Raw genomic sequence first — 15,525 nt, 5'->3', positions numbered from 1 at the left:
TGCGACAGTGCGACAATACGATGGCGACAGTGCGACAGTACGATGGCGACAATGTTATAATCATATCGTACTGTCGCCATCGTATCATCGCATTGTCGCCATCGTACTTTCGCTTTGTCGCCATCGTGTTGTCGCACTGTCGTCATCGTATTGTCTCATTGTCGCCATCGTACTATCGCGTTCTCAAATTGTCGCCATCGTACTATCGCACTTTCGCCATCGTATTGTCGCACTCTCGTCATCGTATGGGCGCACTGTCGTCATCTTATTATCGCACTATCGCATTGTCGCCATCGTACTATCGCACTGTCGCCATCGTATTGTCGCACTGTCGTCATCGCACTGTCGCATTTTCGTCATCGTACTATCGCGTTCTCGTCATCGTACTATCGCATTGTCGCCATCGATTTGTCGCACTGTCGTCATCGTTTTGTCGCATTGTCGCCCTCTTACTATTGCGATCTCGCATTCTCGCCCTCTGGATTTTAATGTGTTACCACGATGGTATTTACGGTATTCCGTAACTTACTCTATAACCCTGCAAATAATTCACCATTTATAAATAAAATTCATTTTTTTCTTTCATGATTGTGTTTTTTTTTCATTACGCATTGTTCATCATCATTTCAGGTTTAGTATACACATTATTTACATTAATTGTTCTTTTTCGTAAATTGTTTTTTAAACCATTTTCGACCATATTTTGGAAACCATTTGAACTCCACATAAGCAGATGAAAACAAACCAAACGACGTCATCAACATGATGTTTGTAAAAACAATCGAAATATACACAGTCTTTCTGTGTATGTTTGTGAAGCAAGATGTTTTAACAATAATGTGTCACATATGTGATATTTCAAATAATCACATAAAAATATTCAATACTTTAAACTTTTAAAATATTTTAACAAAACTAGTAAATGTTATCAGAGGCTTTTATCATTTTATTTTTATCATTTTATCTTAAATGACCTCATAACCCATTATTCAAACCACTTGAAATCATGTTCTGTCTTATTCGTATGTATCTTGTTTGTAATGTCTGTATGGATATGTGCACTCGATAAAGTGTCAATTTTAATAGATAAAGCTTGATTGAGTATGAGATTTGATAGATTATCATGAGTATTAACATATGATTATTATAACATATGACTTATAATATCATGTACAAATGATAGTCGCATAAAAATAATATGTGAATCACTTTTCAATGACGCAGAACAAAACATAACATACAACAAAAGAAATTGGGCTTATCAAATCAAATCAACACTCGAGCAGCTAGGTTTAACTTTTGTATGGACTGAACAAGAAACCCTGACAGAAAAATCTGAACAAACCTACATATACAATCTAATAAAACAGCGATTATTCGATCATTACAAGCAATACTGGTACAGTGAGATCAATAATTCATCAAGACTAAATACATATTGCCGCATCAAGGACACGTTTAATACAGAACAATATCTGGATATCATCACAACAACAAAAATTAAAATAGCACTAACTCAATTACGCCTATCATCACATAGATTAGAAATAGAACGAGGTCGATACCACAATATTCCTCGGGATAATAGGAAATGTAAATTTTGTAATCTTTATGTCGTAGAAAGTGAATACCATTTCTTATTAATATGTCCAATATACAAAGATATTAGAAAAACTTATTTAAAGGCATATTATCAAAGATGGCCAACATTAAATAAGTTTGATTTATTAATGAAATCACAAAATAAAAAAGAAATCATTAATCATTCAAAATACATATATAATGCGAATTGTTTACGGAACTATTTAGAAACAAATTAATTTATCTATGTATACTATTTTTTCCCATAATTTGATGAGTAATAATCAATATGAATGTTAAAATGAAACTAATTATGTAAAACAATGTACTCTTTGTCTCATTATTTTATTAACAACTTTCATTATCGATGTTAGAAGAAAATATCCTATGTTATGAATCAGTAAAATATTTGTTAACTTCCTCGATTACATAATTTTTATAATTATTACCTAATTTCATAATAATTATCATCCTTGTCGTTACACTTGTGTATTATGTATAATTGTATAATGCATTTGGCTAAAAAGCAATTGTACGCTTAAGAGCTAATAAATGTTGTTGTTGTTGTTGTTGTATTTTACGAGCAATTGATTACTAGTAGAAAATCAAGACGTTCGCAAATGGTATGTTATTTCAAGGCATCTTTTACTAGAAGGCAGTTACCGATATATCTGATAAACATATGCACATATTTACGAAATTGAAATATAAAAGTCGACGTTCATTTTTTCAAGAATCTCCATCAATTTATCACCAATGCTAAAGTGTACAATCATGCACAATATTTCGCATTTGGTTTTACCTTTATTTGAATAAAATCGTCAAACATATACTCGCATTTTTTATAGATCAATATCCATTTGTCTCTTGAATGCGAAACACCGCAGACATTTAAATACAACTTGATTAATGATTAAATGGAGTATGGATGAATGACATACCCTCTTTGTCAAGCATATTTTCGGACTCAAACTCATTTAAGGATGGAAATGGAGGTTCCGTGTAATGGTTTAGTGTTTCGTTTTGCTATTTCGTGTTTTTTCCTTAATATTACTCAGATTCAAACTCGCACATGAAAGTGCACACAATGTCGCGCTTTTTGCTAATGTATAGTTCATTTTTCGATTAGGGTATTGAACACGTCAATATTAACTTTATTATAATAAGAATAAAAACGTTAATTGCTTTCGGTTCGTTAAGGTCTTAACAAAAAAACTTCACGAGCAGCCCAATTAGACTTGTCGCGCAGCTGCGTAAAGCTATCATGTGTCATAAGTTTTCAGTCTATATTGCCCCCAGCGATTAAAATTTGTAATTAATACCCACGAGTTGTACTTACACCTGCCGCGAGCGTCCAGAGGTAAGTTTGTTTCATGCTGAAAGCCATTAAACACATGGCAGTCAGTGCGAGGTGCGAAAGTACGAAATACCGTTATTGCCATCGTGGTCACACATTAAAATCCAGAGGGCGAGAATGCGAGAACGCGAAAGTACGATGGCGACAATACGATGACGAATGACGACAGTGCGACAATACGATGGCGACAATGCGATGGCGAGAATGCGAGAACGCGATAGTACGATGACGACAATGCGACAATACGATGGCGACAGTGCGATAGTACGATGGCGACAATGCGATAGTGATATCGTACTGTCGCCATCGTACTATCGCGTTCTCGCATTCTCGCATTGTCGCCATCGTACTATCGCACTGTCGTAATCGTACTGTCGTACGTTCGTCATCGTATTTTCGCAATGTCGTCATCGTATTATCGCGTTCTCAAATTGTCGCATTGTCGCCATCGTACTATCGCATCGTCGCCATCGTACTGTCGCACTGTCGTCATCACATTTTCGCAATGTCGTCATCGTATTATCGCGTTCTCGCATTGTCGCCATCGTACTATCGCACTGTCGCCATCGTATTGTCGCAATGTCGTCATCGTATTGTCTCATTGTCGCCATCGTACTATCGCGTTTTCGCATTCTCGCATTGTCGCCATCGTACTGTCGCACTGTCGTCATCGAATTTCGCAATGTCGTCATCGTATTATCGCGTTCTCAAATTGTCGCCATCGTACTATCGCACTGTCGCCATCGTATTGTCGCACTGTCGTAATCGCACTGTCGCATTGTCGTCATCGTACTATCGCGTTCTCGCATTCACGCCATCGTACTATCGCATTTTCGCCATCGTACTGTCGCACTGTCGTCATCGTATTTTCGCAATGTCGCCATCGTCTTATCGCGTTCTCGCATTGTCGCCATCGTCCTATCGCACTGTCGCCATCGTATTGTCGCACTGTCGTCATCGTATTTTCACATTGTCGCCATCGTACTATCGCGTTCTCGCATTCTCGCCCTCTGGATTTTAATGTGTAACCACAATGGCCTAACGGTGTTCCGTTGTTACGTATCTAGTTTGTGGGTCATTTTGCGGTGTGGAAATAATCAAGCTGGTTGGCCACTGCCAGGGTTCTATGTATGTAGTGGAAGGCAAGTGTCCGGGTGGTACCCCGGTATGTATCTGGCACGTGTCTAAAGTGGCATTTTGCAAGGAGGGTCTTATAAAATAGATTATACTTACTCGTAGTTATAAATTGTATGTATTGCCAGCAAGTCATATATACCTCATTAAAATGATATACAACGCACTGCAAACTAGGTTAACTATACATAGGACTTTTTAATTTATGAATTACTATCCAAACAGGTATTTGCAAATGGTAAAAAAGGAATTGATACATAAAACCCTACACGCATCAAAGGTGATGACCTTACAGTCTAACAATATGTTTTGGAAGTCGCATTGGTGGTAGGGTAAGCTTATGGCATAGTGCATTCAAGTGCAATACCTTTATATAAACAGCGTCGTCCTAAACAGGTGTAGTATATATACGTATCCACGGTAAATGAATATGTATGTTTTAGCTGAATAAATTTCTAAGTATTGTGCTGCATGAAAGTAAAGTGTGATGATGAAGTCCTCTTAATGTTCGCTGAAAAGACACAAATATGAGACCTTTTCACAGAGTGCAGACAACTGTGGGATATTCATTACAGTAAGCTGTAACAAAACCGTTTGAATTCTATTTATACAAACCTAAGTTCGGTTTCAAATGCTTTGCGTGTATGTCTTATTTAACTATTTCAGTTTCTTGAACCGAATGTTGAAGGCCTTTGCAAACAGTTTGGATCCAGATGAGACGCCACTGAACGTGGCGTCTCATCAGGATCCAAACTGTTTGCTATTCTGATAGTATTCTTTGAAAAAAAATCGAAGAAAATGCTGATTTTAGAAATTCAGCAGACGACATTTTAGCAGACGACAAATTTCCCAGCATGCAAAGGGTTAAACATTGCCAATCACGCTGTTAACTAGTCCAGTGTGTGTGCAATGTGGTTATCAACTACTTGAATGAATCGTTATGCAAATATTTACAACAAAATGAACCTAATAAACCGATCGAGTCGACGGGTGCACTGAAACAAAATGTCACTGTATGCACGAAGCATTTGCAATTAAATAAAACATAATAATAGTTTCAATGGAAGACATCTAATAAGCGGGTGAAAAGTGAGTGTTTCCTACTGATATCTGCCAAAACAACTGACTACGGGTTATGTCTGTGGAATTAGATAAGGTTTCACATTTCAAGGATGTATTAAAAATTGCTTACAGTTTTTCAAACATATCCATCTTAAAATAACGTATTTATTAAGGATCACGATAAATGTTACACTGGCATATCAAATTTGAATCCTAATGGCAGTATATATCTACATTTAGATGCGTGAAATTAACACAGCGCACGTTATAGGACCATAATACAAGACAACATAGCACAACCATACTTTAACTGACCTTAAAGCGTATTAATATGGTAACGAACGTATATTTTACTCAATAGCAAAAGTGTGTATCGTCAAACTGGCAATGTCTTACAACGTTTAGCCAGTTGACTGCAGTCACATTTATTGCATATATTGGTAAGGCGTTTCCTTGACGATCTCGCATAACTCAATTCTGTCTGTCAAATATAAGCTGCGAAGTTTAATTTAAGTGATATTTTTCGGATATACTTATTCTATTTAAAAAAAAACTATAAATAAAAATGCATGATTTGTATGAAAGTGTTTTAAATAAATAAACATGAAGTATTATTAGGCGGTTAGTGCCTAGTTGAAAGCATCTCCTTAAATTACCAACACAAATTTTTTTCTTTAATATAACCACACATGGTTTTGCGGTGTTAAATGTTAATCTAATTAGCCATTTCGAATTATATTCGCTCTGTTTGGAGTTTATTGCACTTGAACTAGTACAATAGTTTAAAAGTTTGGCCTATTTAAAAGAAAGCTAAAGTGTAAATTATGTTATAATATCCCCTTGTTTACACCGTATCACATTATTGGCAGGAGATAGCTATTATCATTGATTTGTGCGCACTTGTAATCCCCGGGGAAGTCCCGAAATAATATTTTATGACTCAAACAGTACACGATGACACCATTATTTTCAAACAGTGAATATAGTTATAATAAATAGGCTTATAATGCTTTTTTGGGGTCAATATTTCGACCCGTCATGTTAGCTCGATTATAAGATGTCAATAGGCAATATTTTACAATCACAAAAATCGCATGAAGTAAGCAATATGTCGACCACTCGTTCGCAACAAGACTGAAATAATTAACAGCCAAAGATATAGATAAACATGTACATCGAACAAGTCTAGTTTATTCATCTTGTATGTTTTGCTTGTATGCGCAGATATAACGGTGACAATACTTACCGGATCTCTTTGTTATGGCACAGCAACTGGCCTATTTAAAATACGTTATTTCTTCTTTAAATATTGTGATGTAATTCTACTGTAGTAATAATTGAATTAGTAGAATTCTGCTTGCGTTCAATACGCTACATGAAACAATATATGAAAACATTGGCTTACTGTTTACATAAGTTTTATCTGTTGCCAACGATGTGCAATTTCACCTACTTTTTGACGATGCTGGAACAGCGTCGTCTAAGGTTTGATAACCAGTACAAAAAAATCTTCACAATGGGAACCTATGTAAAAGACCGAGCCAGTCCGATTGAGATAACTCGATTTTTCAGTTACTTCCCTTGGCATTCGCCACTGCGTAGGAGATTGCTGGTTGATTTTCATTGATAACATTCTCCTAGCAGAGTTGTCGTTCGTGTTGATAAAGGTAAATATTAATAGAACAGCATATCCTGGGGAAACAGATTCAATAAGTGTATCAGAACGTTAATTTAAAATTAGTAATTTTACATCCATTTTATTTTTATGGACCAATGAAACAACTATATATTTTCTCTATTTTGTTTGATATTTGTTCTCGATTTAGTAAATAAATTGCGAATAAAACATGTAATATTAACTTTTTACGTGATCACAAAACTAAAAAATGCGAACAATTTCGAACCTGCAAATTGTAAACGCTGCACTGCTATGGTATATATAGATATAACAACATTTCTCTGCGTAATTGTCCGTCCCGCTAGCGCATCGGTAAGGACGTTCGCTTCTTCACCTTTACGACACCGGTTCGATTCCCGCTCCCGGCGCAATGTTATATTTTGCCTGTTTTGTGGTCACCATTCCGGACAGGTGTTTTTTTCCGGATAATCTCCCCCCCCCCCCGCAGCATTTGACCATATAAAAAATTAAAAAGTATTTCAGTACAAAACAAATAGCTGGAAATTGCAGCTATCATTCAAAATTCGTCCCAACTGTCGTCAATCTAATCTTATTAGGTAGGAGTGCTGGACACACTCCGGGTCCCAACATTATGCAGCCTCAGCGCAGAGGTAACTCATTACCTTGGAAAAACACAAATACACAGACTGGGTGCAGCCTAGGCGCGTATAGACTCAAACAAGGCAACAAACTCAAGTGCGGGCACAATCATTTAAAATTTACATATTGAATACGATAATCTAACAAAAATTACACAAACACCTAAGTGTACATACCATGTTTGATATTTCGTTCGATTGTTAGATTTCAGCATATACATGTATAAGGTCATTTCGCTATTAGTTAACTTATCCATATGTTCGTGGGCGAACTCGGATAGTCAAGTGCTCATACGATTGAGCTCACATGGTCCGGCTATGTGCTCATACCTACTTTCGAGAATCATCATGAAGGTATTGCCATACTTAATGAAGAAGAATGTGACCCGCCTCCCAGTTTCGCTCAATGTGTCAAGTTACCCACGGGTACTACTTCCCCGTACCCCTAAACTTTTTTTCGTACCAAAAATGTTTCGTACGCAATTTTTTTTCGTACCAAATTTTTTTTCCTACCCAAAATTTTCATACCCAAATTTTTTATCGTACCCAAATATTCGTATCAACATACGCAATTGTGGTGATATAGATAGACTTAAATTGATGTTTTATATCCATCCTCTTCAAAAGCATCGTCACACCAGTACTGTCAGTACTTTGATTAAAGCGGTGTTATCCAATGAGCCCCCTAATCGTGTTCATGTACATCTTAGCAAAAACTGTGTACGCGCGCGTTATGATCTGTTATCTTTTATAACCCATTAAAAGTGTCAAAATAAATATTTACGTTGTAACGCGTCAAACAACGCAAACTCACGCTTCTTTTCAATATCATCATTAATACTGTCGAGGGCTTTTTACAAGGAAATCACTGTTATACATCTATTGTTACTATATAATTTGGTCGCACCATCTTTACATTTTACTGCAATTGAAAAACTTGCATTACAAAATTGCAACATTAAATTACAAACAGCGAATGCCATTAGTGCATTAAATTCCCATTTGTTTTCCACACATGCTTTCTAGTTACACTTCTAACGGTGCCCGGCTTCTTTTACATAGAAATCACTGCCCTTATATACCATTTATGATATTTTTTGTCCGATGCATTCAAATATTCGTGACAATTTCAAAAGTGGCATTTTAAAATGACAACATACAAAAATATTTTCAACTGTGAATGCAATTAGTATATTTCAATATTAAATCGAAAATTAACGTGTACATTTCAATAAGTTGTTGGCTACAATATATGGCAAACATAAAATAATTAATAACACTAAAGATGATGTGTTTCATCTAGCGGACCAACGGTTGAACGTTCTCTTTTTCAAAGTACACAGTATCCAATGACCCGTAGTAAAATAGTTCAAATTTTATCTATGTTTAACAAAATTATTGTCCATTGATAAACACAATAAATATGAGCCGTGCCATGTGAACAGGGGGTAAATGCATGTGCGAAAAGTGTCATCCACGATCAGCCGGTGCAGTCTGCATAGGCTAATCAGGGACGACACTTTCCGCTTTTATGATATTTTCTGTATAAAGAATGTATATTCTTAGCAAAAATCTAGTGTAGACGGAAAGTGTTGACCCTGATTAGCCTGTGCTGATTACACAGGCTAATCTGAGACGACACTTAACGCATATGCATTTAATCTCTTTATCACAGAGCACGGCTCATATGCTTTTTCCAATACACAATGGACCCACTGCCAACATTGTAATATATCCCTCATCATAAATAACTAGTTGCATAGTAGTACAATCCCTGGGCACCTCCCGTGTGCAAAAAAGAGTGAAAGTTGATTTATATATCATTTTTTAGGTAAATGTCTGAAGTGTCAGAAAATTTTGGGTGGACGTGCCGCGTGATGGTACGTTTTTTTTGTAATCCAAAATGGCGTCCAAGATGGCCGCCAAAAATGCTAAAAAAATCAAATTATATGTTTTTCAGTCTGAATTTTCTGAAATTGAAGTAGATTCTTATTTGTCTTGAATAAACCATGGAAAACATGTTTTTTCGCAAAATATATCACTTTCTGCCATATTTGTTGACAAATATTTAAAAAAAGACAAAAATAAATATTTAAAAAAAAGGCGTAAACAGGCATTAAAATTGAAAGTGAGTGCAAACTTTCATTTCTGTTGATTGTCATTTGTAAATTATTTCAACTTTATAGCTGTATAGTGTACGGGCATCAATATTCTTTACATTGATGCTATTTTCATCTAAAACGGACACGGCGTCGTTGTTTTATTCCCATTAAAAGGTGGGTGGGGTAAATCAGAATTAAACAAAAAAAATATACAACTGAAGTAGGATCAATATATGAAAAAAATACCTTAAACCACCAAAAAGTTGCTACAAAAGGTATTTTAACTGATACTGGTAGGGTAGAAGATCCTTAAAAACACCACAATCGGACTTCCGGAAAGATGTTGTTTATAAGATGGCCGCCAAGATGGCCACCAAGACCTATTAAAGATCATAACTATGTAACTATACGATCACATTTGATGAATTTGGTGTCTATACATAGGTTGCAAGGGGCAAAGAACACATTCAGATCATCAGACAATGTTTAAGTTTACAATAGTACACACAAATCCAACATGGCGTCCAAAATGGCCGCCAAGATGGCCACCAAAACCTATTTATGATCATAACTATGTAACTATCAACTCAAATTTGATAAATTTGGTGTCTATACCCAGGTTTTAATGGGCAAAGAACACATTTATATCATCAGACAAAGTGTTATTTCATTATGTTACACAGAAATCGAACATGGCGTCCAAAATGGCCGCCAAGATGGCCGGCAAAACCTATTAATGATCATAACTATGTTACTATCCACTCAAATTTGACGATTTTGGTGTCGATACATAAGTTTCAGGGGACAATGAACACATTAAGATTATCAGACATTGTTTAAGTTTATTATATTACACACAAATCCAACACAGCGTCCAAAATGGCCGCCAAAATGGCCGCAAAACCTATTTATGATCATTAAATATCACTATGTAAATATCCACTCAAATTTGATGAATTTGGTGTATATACCTAGGTTTCAGAGAGCAAAGAACACATTAATATCACATCTATATCATCAGACAAACTGTAAGCTAATTATGTTGCACAGAAATCCAACACGGCGTCCCAAATTGCCATCGACACAATACGAAGGACCACAAGTCCCTAACTTTTTACTCAAACGATATTGTTGTTATGTAAAACGCCATAGTTTAGGAGACAGGGAACACTTAAATCGAATTGAGGTTTACACTAAGGAGTTGAATAATCATAAAATCCAATTTACGACATTTAGAAGAGAGAATGAACTAGCACATGACTTCATGATAGGATCAGGTTTTTCTAACTTATGTAGACTTCATTTTTTACCGTTGCTGAAAATCATTGAAGATTAATTACAGCCTGAATAAGCATGAGTTCTTTCAAAAGGTTAATATTATACACTTAGCATTCCTATGACTATTTATTTACATCAAGGCGGAAGTAGATGGTCGTATTGTCTCTTTAGAAGTAATGCAGAGTCAAGATGAGCAAATATGTATCCTCGCTCACCAACGTTGTGGTGCTACGAATGGATCGTTATACTGTTGCTTGAACAATTTTAACGTCTTCATCCCCTGAAGACAGAACTACATAGCATCCCATTTAAGTCAGAGTTATGCTGATCAGAGCAATCATGTCACGAGACAAAAAGTCTTCTATTTTTACATGAGCATTTTGTTTCTTTGCGGAAACTCAGAATATGATTCACGTTTGTTTCATCGTCTCCAGTGCGTTTTGTCTTTGTTATAATGACCGTCTTCGTAGTCATCGAACCCCAGTGTCGCTTGTCCGTAATGCCTTTTTCTGAATCTACATAAGACTCGGCTATTGCGTTATATGAGTCGCCCTTCTCCATGGTCAACGATGCAGCGAAGTGCCACCATCATGCATCTGTTTCATGAATACTGTTCATCACAGCCTCACATGATGTGTCTACAGCATACTCTCAAATTGCCTGAGCGATCTGAGGCTTATCTGCTGTACAAAGTATGTTCTTGGCTTCAAAGAAGGCAGCAGGATGGGAGCTCAGTTCATAAGACAATACGACTGCAAGGGAAGGATCTCCATATTTTGACACCACCAGAAAACGCTGAAACAGAAGATCAGGATAAAAAGCACGGTCAGAAACCAAGCTATTCCCAAGAGCTTTGGCTCTGTATTTTCTCGTGAATTTATAAGCAAAGACCGACTTTCCTATGATATCTCTTATGGTCGTTTTCCCAACCCCCTCAATTGCATGAACATTCACATCGGACCCAGCCACTATCTCATTGACCATGTTTCTCAGAGTAGGGTCAGCTGTGTATGGTGAGAAGGTTGTAATCTGTGTCTGCATTTTCTCTAGATCAGAAGAATCCCCTTTGATGCACGCATCAGTTGAGTCTTTGTGTTGTGGACTTTTAGTATAGGACAGGTTTGTTAAATCCTGCATCGCACTGTTGTGCTCGGATATTGTGGATAGGGTCCAAGGGGTTTGAATTTCCTCGGCCATTCCACTGCTTCGAGTTAGACCACATGTGCTCTATAAAAACATCATCAATGTTTGCTCAATGACAAAATCACGTCCTAGCCCAGCCCAGCATTGATGGCTCCTACGAACGACGTGAAAACCAATACCGAACTTTCGATAAATGTCCGGGTGCGTTTCGTCTAGGTTGCTTATTTGCTGGAGATACATGTAGTAATAAGCAGATTGCAGGTAATGTACCCAGCTGTAGCAAAGATGGATAGCAAATTGGGCACTGCCAGCACATGCATCAGCCAACACCCAGTACGATATGCTTTAATCAACACTCTTGAATTGTTAATCATAAGCTGACAATTCAGCCATATTATGCTTGTCATTGAGGTCTGGTCAAGTTCATGTTTCTTCTTTTCTGTAACCCTATCGAGTTTGATCAAAATCGCATAACATGTATCATCTGCTAGCGTCGATTTGCCCCTAAGAAGGGAAGAGTACAAATCCTTGGCATGCAGGGGCGTAGGTAATGGTGCGGCAGGGGCGGCGGCTGCCGCCCCAATATTCCTGCTAGTCGTTGTTATATAAATAAAACGTAAAATCCCCAAAAATCGCCGCCCCAAAAACAGTATTTTTGTAATCACGCCTCGTCAGTGTAGAAGCCATGTGTCCCCTCTCCGTCTGCTTCGAGGTTGCCAATAGTGATGTGTCAATATCCTTTGTTAGGTGTCATAAACCAGGGGCCCGGGTAAATGTCATTGAATTAATTGTTTGATTGTTCTTTTCCGTGATTGCACTGTCGGAGTTTTGATTAAGTACAGGCTATTCTTTTAATTTTAATTGATCGCTTTAATTCAAAGGCAACTGTCACTTAAAACAATTTTGATTAGATATACGCGTGAGTTCAAAATGAGTATTCCTTATCAGCCTCGAATTTTGCTTTTCCTAAGCGTACATTTGGGAAGAAAAAGCCAGAACAGCGTTCATTCAAATCTAGTTGGTTTGATTCGTTCACATGGCTCTACTACAATGAGGAATGTATATTAGTATTACGAAGGTGGACGGCAGCTTAATCAGTGACGGCTTCTCCAACTGGAAAGAGGGTCCCGTGAAGTTCCGGAAGCACGACGGCAGCGAGTGCCACAAGGAGGCTGTCGAGCGACTGGAGACGCTTCCCGCCACTACGTGTTACGTGGGAGAGATGCTCTCAGCGGGGCACGCTAAGGAGAAGGCTGACAACCGGAAGCAGCTGCTGCAAATCCTACGCAGCATACGGTTCCTCGCACGCCAGGGCATCGCGCTACGTGGGCATGACAACGATGAGGGAAACTTGTTGAGATTTCTGGGTCGTCGTCGGAGGCATTGGACAAACTGATTTCATGACAAACTGAGAGTGAGACAAAAATCTAGCATTTATATCAACATGAAAGTTCCCCCAAAACGCATCATATTAATTGTAATGGTAAAATTGTTTGGAACCACGGGAGAGGACAACCCTCTCAAACGAGCTTTATGTTCCCAGTACAGAAACTGGACCGCCGCCCCAATGTTTGGAGGTTAACTACGACCCTGGCATCATCCAGTAGTGTCTGAATGTCTGGATCTTCCTGGGTCATTTCGGCTGTAAGCTGGCTGTGTATGCATTTTGCAACAAGGCGATGGTTCCATGGAGCCCTCTGGACAGTTTTCGTGTCACAATGTGCACGATTGCATTTTCTCCATAGACAGCCTCAAGTATGTTTTTGAGAGCAATTTCTTCCATAAGGGATCCTTTGCCCCCCCCCCCCCCCCCCCGCAATTCCATATGTTTATGAAACATCCCAAATTCTGAACAACATTTTCAACTAATTTGTGGCGCATCAATCATGATTTTGGCAGCCTTTCAATACAAGTGTTGGTCAAACGTTACAATGGTGTGAAGAATGTGGCAAGGTTGCAAACTTAGGCTTATGTTGACAGAATGCACGCTTTGTCCCCATTGTACATATTAATCATATGCATGAATTTGACTGACAACATCCCATGGTACTGGCGTTGCTGATGCAAGATAAGCATCAATCCCTGCCAATTCAATGTTGCCTAAGATGAAAAATATCGATTCTCTTATCAAAATCCAGAAATCGCGGTAGGTCCAAACTAATGGACTTGCGGTCCTTCGTATTGTGGCGTTGGACACAATGTGAGATTTCAGTGTAACATAATAAACTTTAACTATGTCTGACAGTCGTAATGTGTTATTTGCCCCTTGAAACATCGTTATAGACACCAAAATAATCAGATTTGAGTGGATATTTACATAGTTATGATCATTTATAGGTTTTTGCGGCAATCTTGGTGGCCATTTTAGACGCCATGTTGGAATTGTGTGTACTATTGTAATCTTAAACAATGTCTGATGATCTTAATTTGTTCTTTTCTCCATGAAACCTATGTGTACACACCACATTTATCAAATTTGAGTGGATAGTTACATAGTTAAGATCAATTATAGGTTTTGATGGCCATCTTGGCGTCCATTTTGGACGCCATTTTGGATTTGGGTGTAATATAATAAACTTATACAATTTCTGATAATCTTTATGTGTTCTTTGCCCCTTGAAACCTATGTATAGCCACCAAAATAATCAAATTTGAGTGGATATTTACGTAGTTTTGATCATTTTGGTTTTGGCGGCCATTTTGGACGCCATGTTGGAATTGCGTGTACTATTCTAAATTTAAACAATATCTGATGATCTTAATGTGTTCTTTGCCCCTTGAAACCTATGTATAAACACCAAATTCATCAAATTTGATCGTATATTTACATTGTTATGATCATTAAAAGGTCTTGGCGGCCATCTTTACGGCCATCTTGTAAAAAACATCTTTCCGGAAGTCCGATTGTGGTAAACTTTTGTTATGTTTTTAAGGACCTTCTACCCTACCAGTATCAGTTAAAATACTTTTTGTAGCAACGTTTTGGTGGTTTAAGGTATTTTTTTCATATATTGACCCTACTACAGTTATGTATTTTATTTGTTGAATTCTGATTTACCTCACCACCTTTTAATGGGAATAAAACACAAACGCCGTGTCCGTTTTCGATGAAAATAGCATCAATGTAAAGAATACTGATGGCCGTACATTATACAGCTATAAAGTTGAAATAATTTACAAAATTACAATCAACAGAAATTAAAGTTTGCACTCACTTTCAATTTGTATGCCTGTTTTCGCCTTTTTAAAATACTTTTTTTGTCTTTTTTAAATATTTGTCAAAAAATATGGCAGAAAGTGATATATTTTGCGAAAAAAACCTGTTTTCCATTGTTCATTCAAGTAAAAAAAGAATCTACTTCAATTTCAGAAAATTCAGACTGAAAAACATATAATTGGATTTTTTATCATTTTTGGCGGCCATCGTGGACGCCATCTTGGATTACAAAAACGTACCATCACGCGGCACGTCCACCCAAAATTTTCTGACACTTTAGACATTTACCTAAAAAATAATATATAAATCAGCTTTCACTCTTTTTTGCACACGGGAGGTGCCCAGGGACTGTACTAATAGTGGTATTTTTCTAA

This window comes from Dreissena polymorpha, chromosome 1 (genome assembly GCF_020536995.1).
Source record: "Dreissena polymorpha isolate Duluth1 chromosome 1, UMN_Dpol_1.0, whole genome shotgun sequence".
NCBI lineage: Eukaryota > Metazoa > Mollusca > Bivalvia > Myida > Dreissenidae > Dreissena > Dreissena polymorpha.
This window is presented reverse-complemented; position numbering follows the sequence as displayed.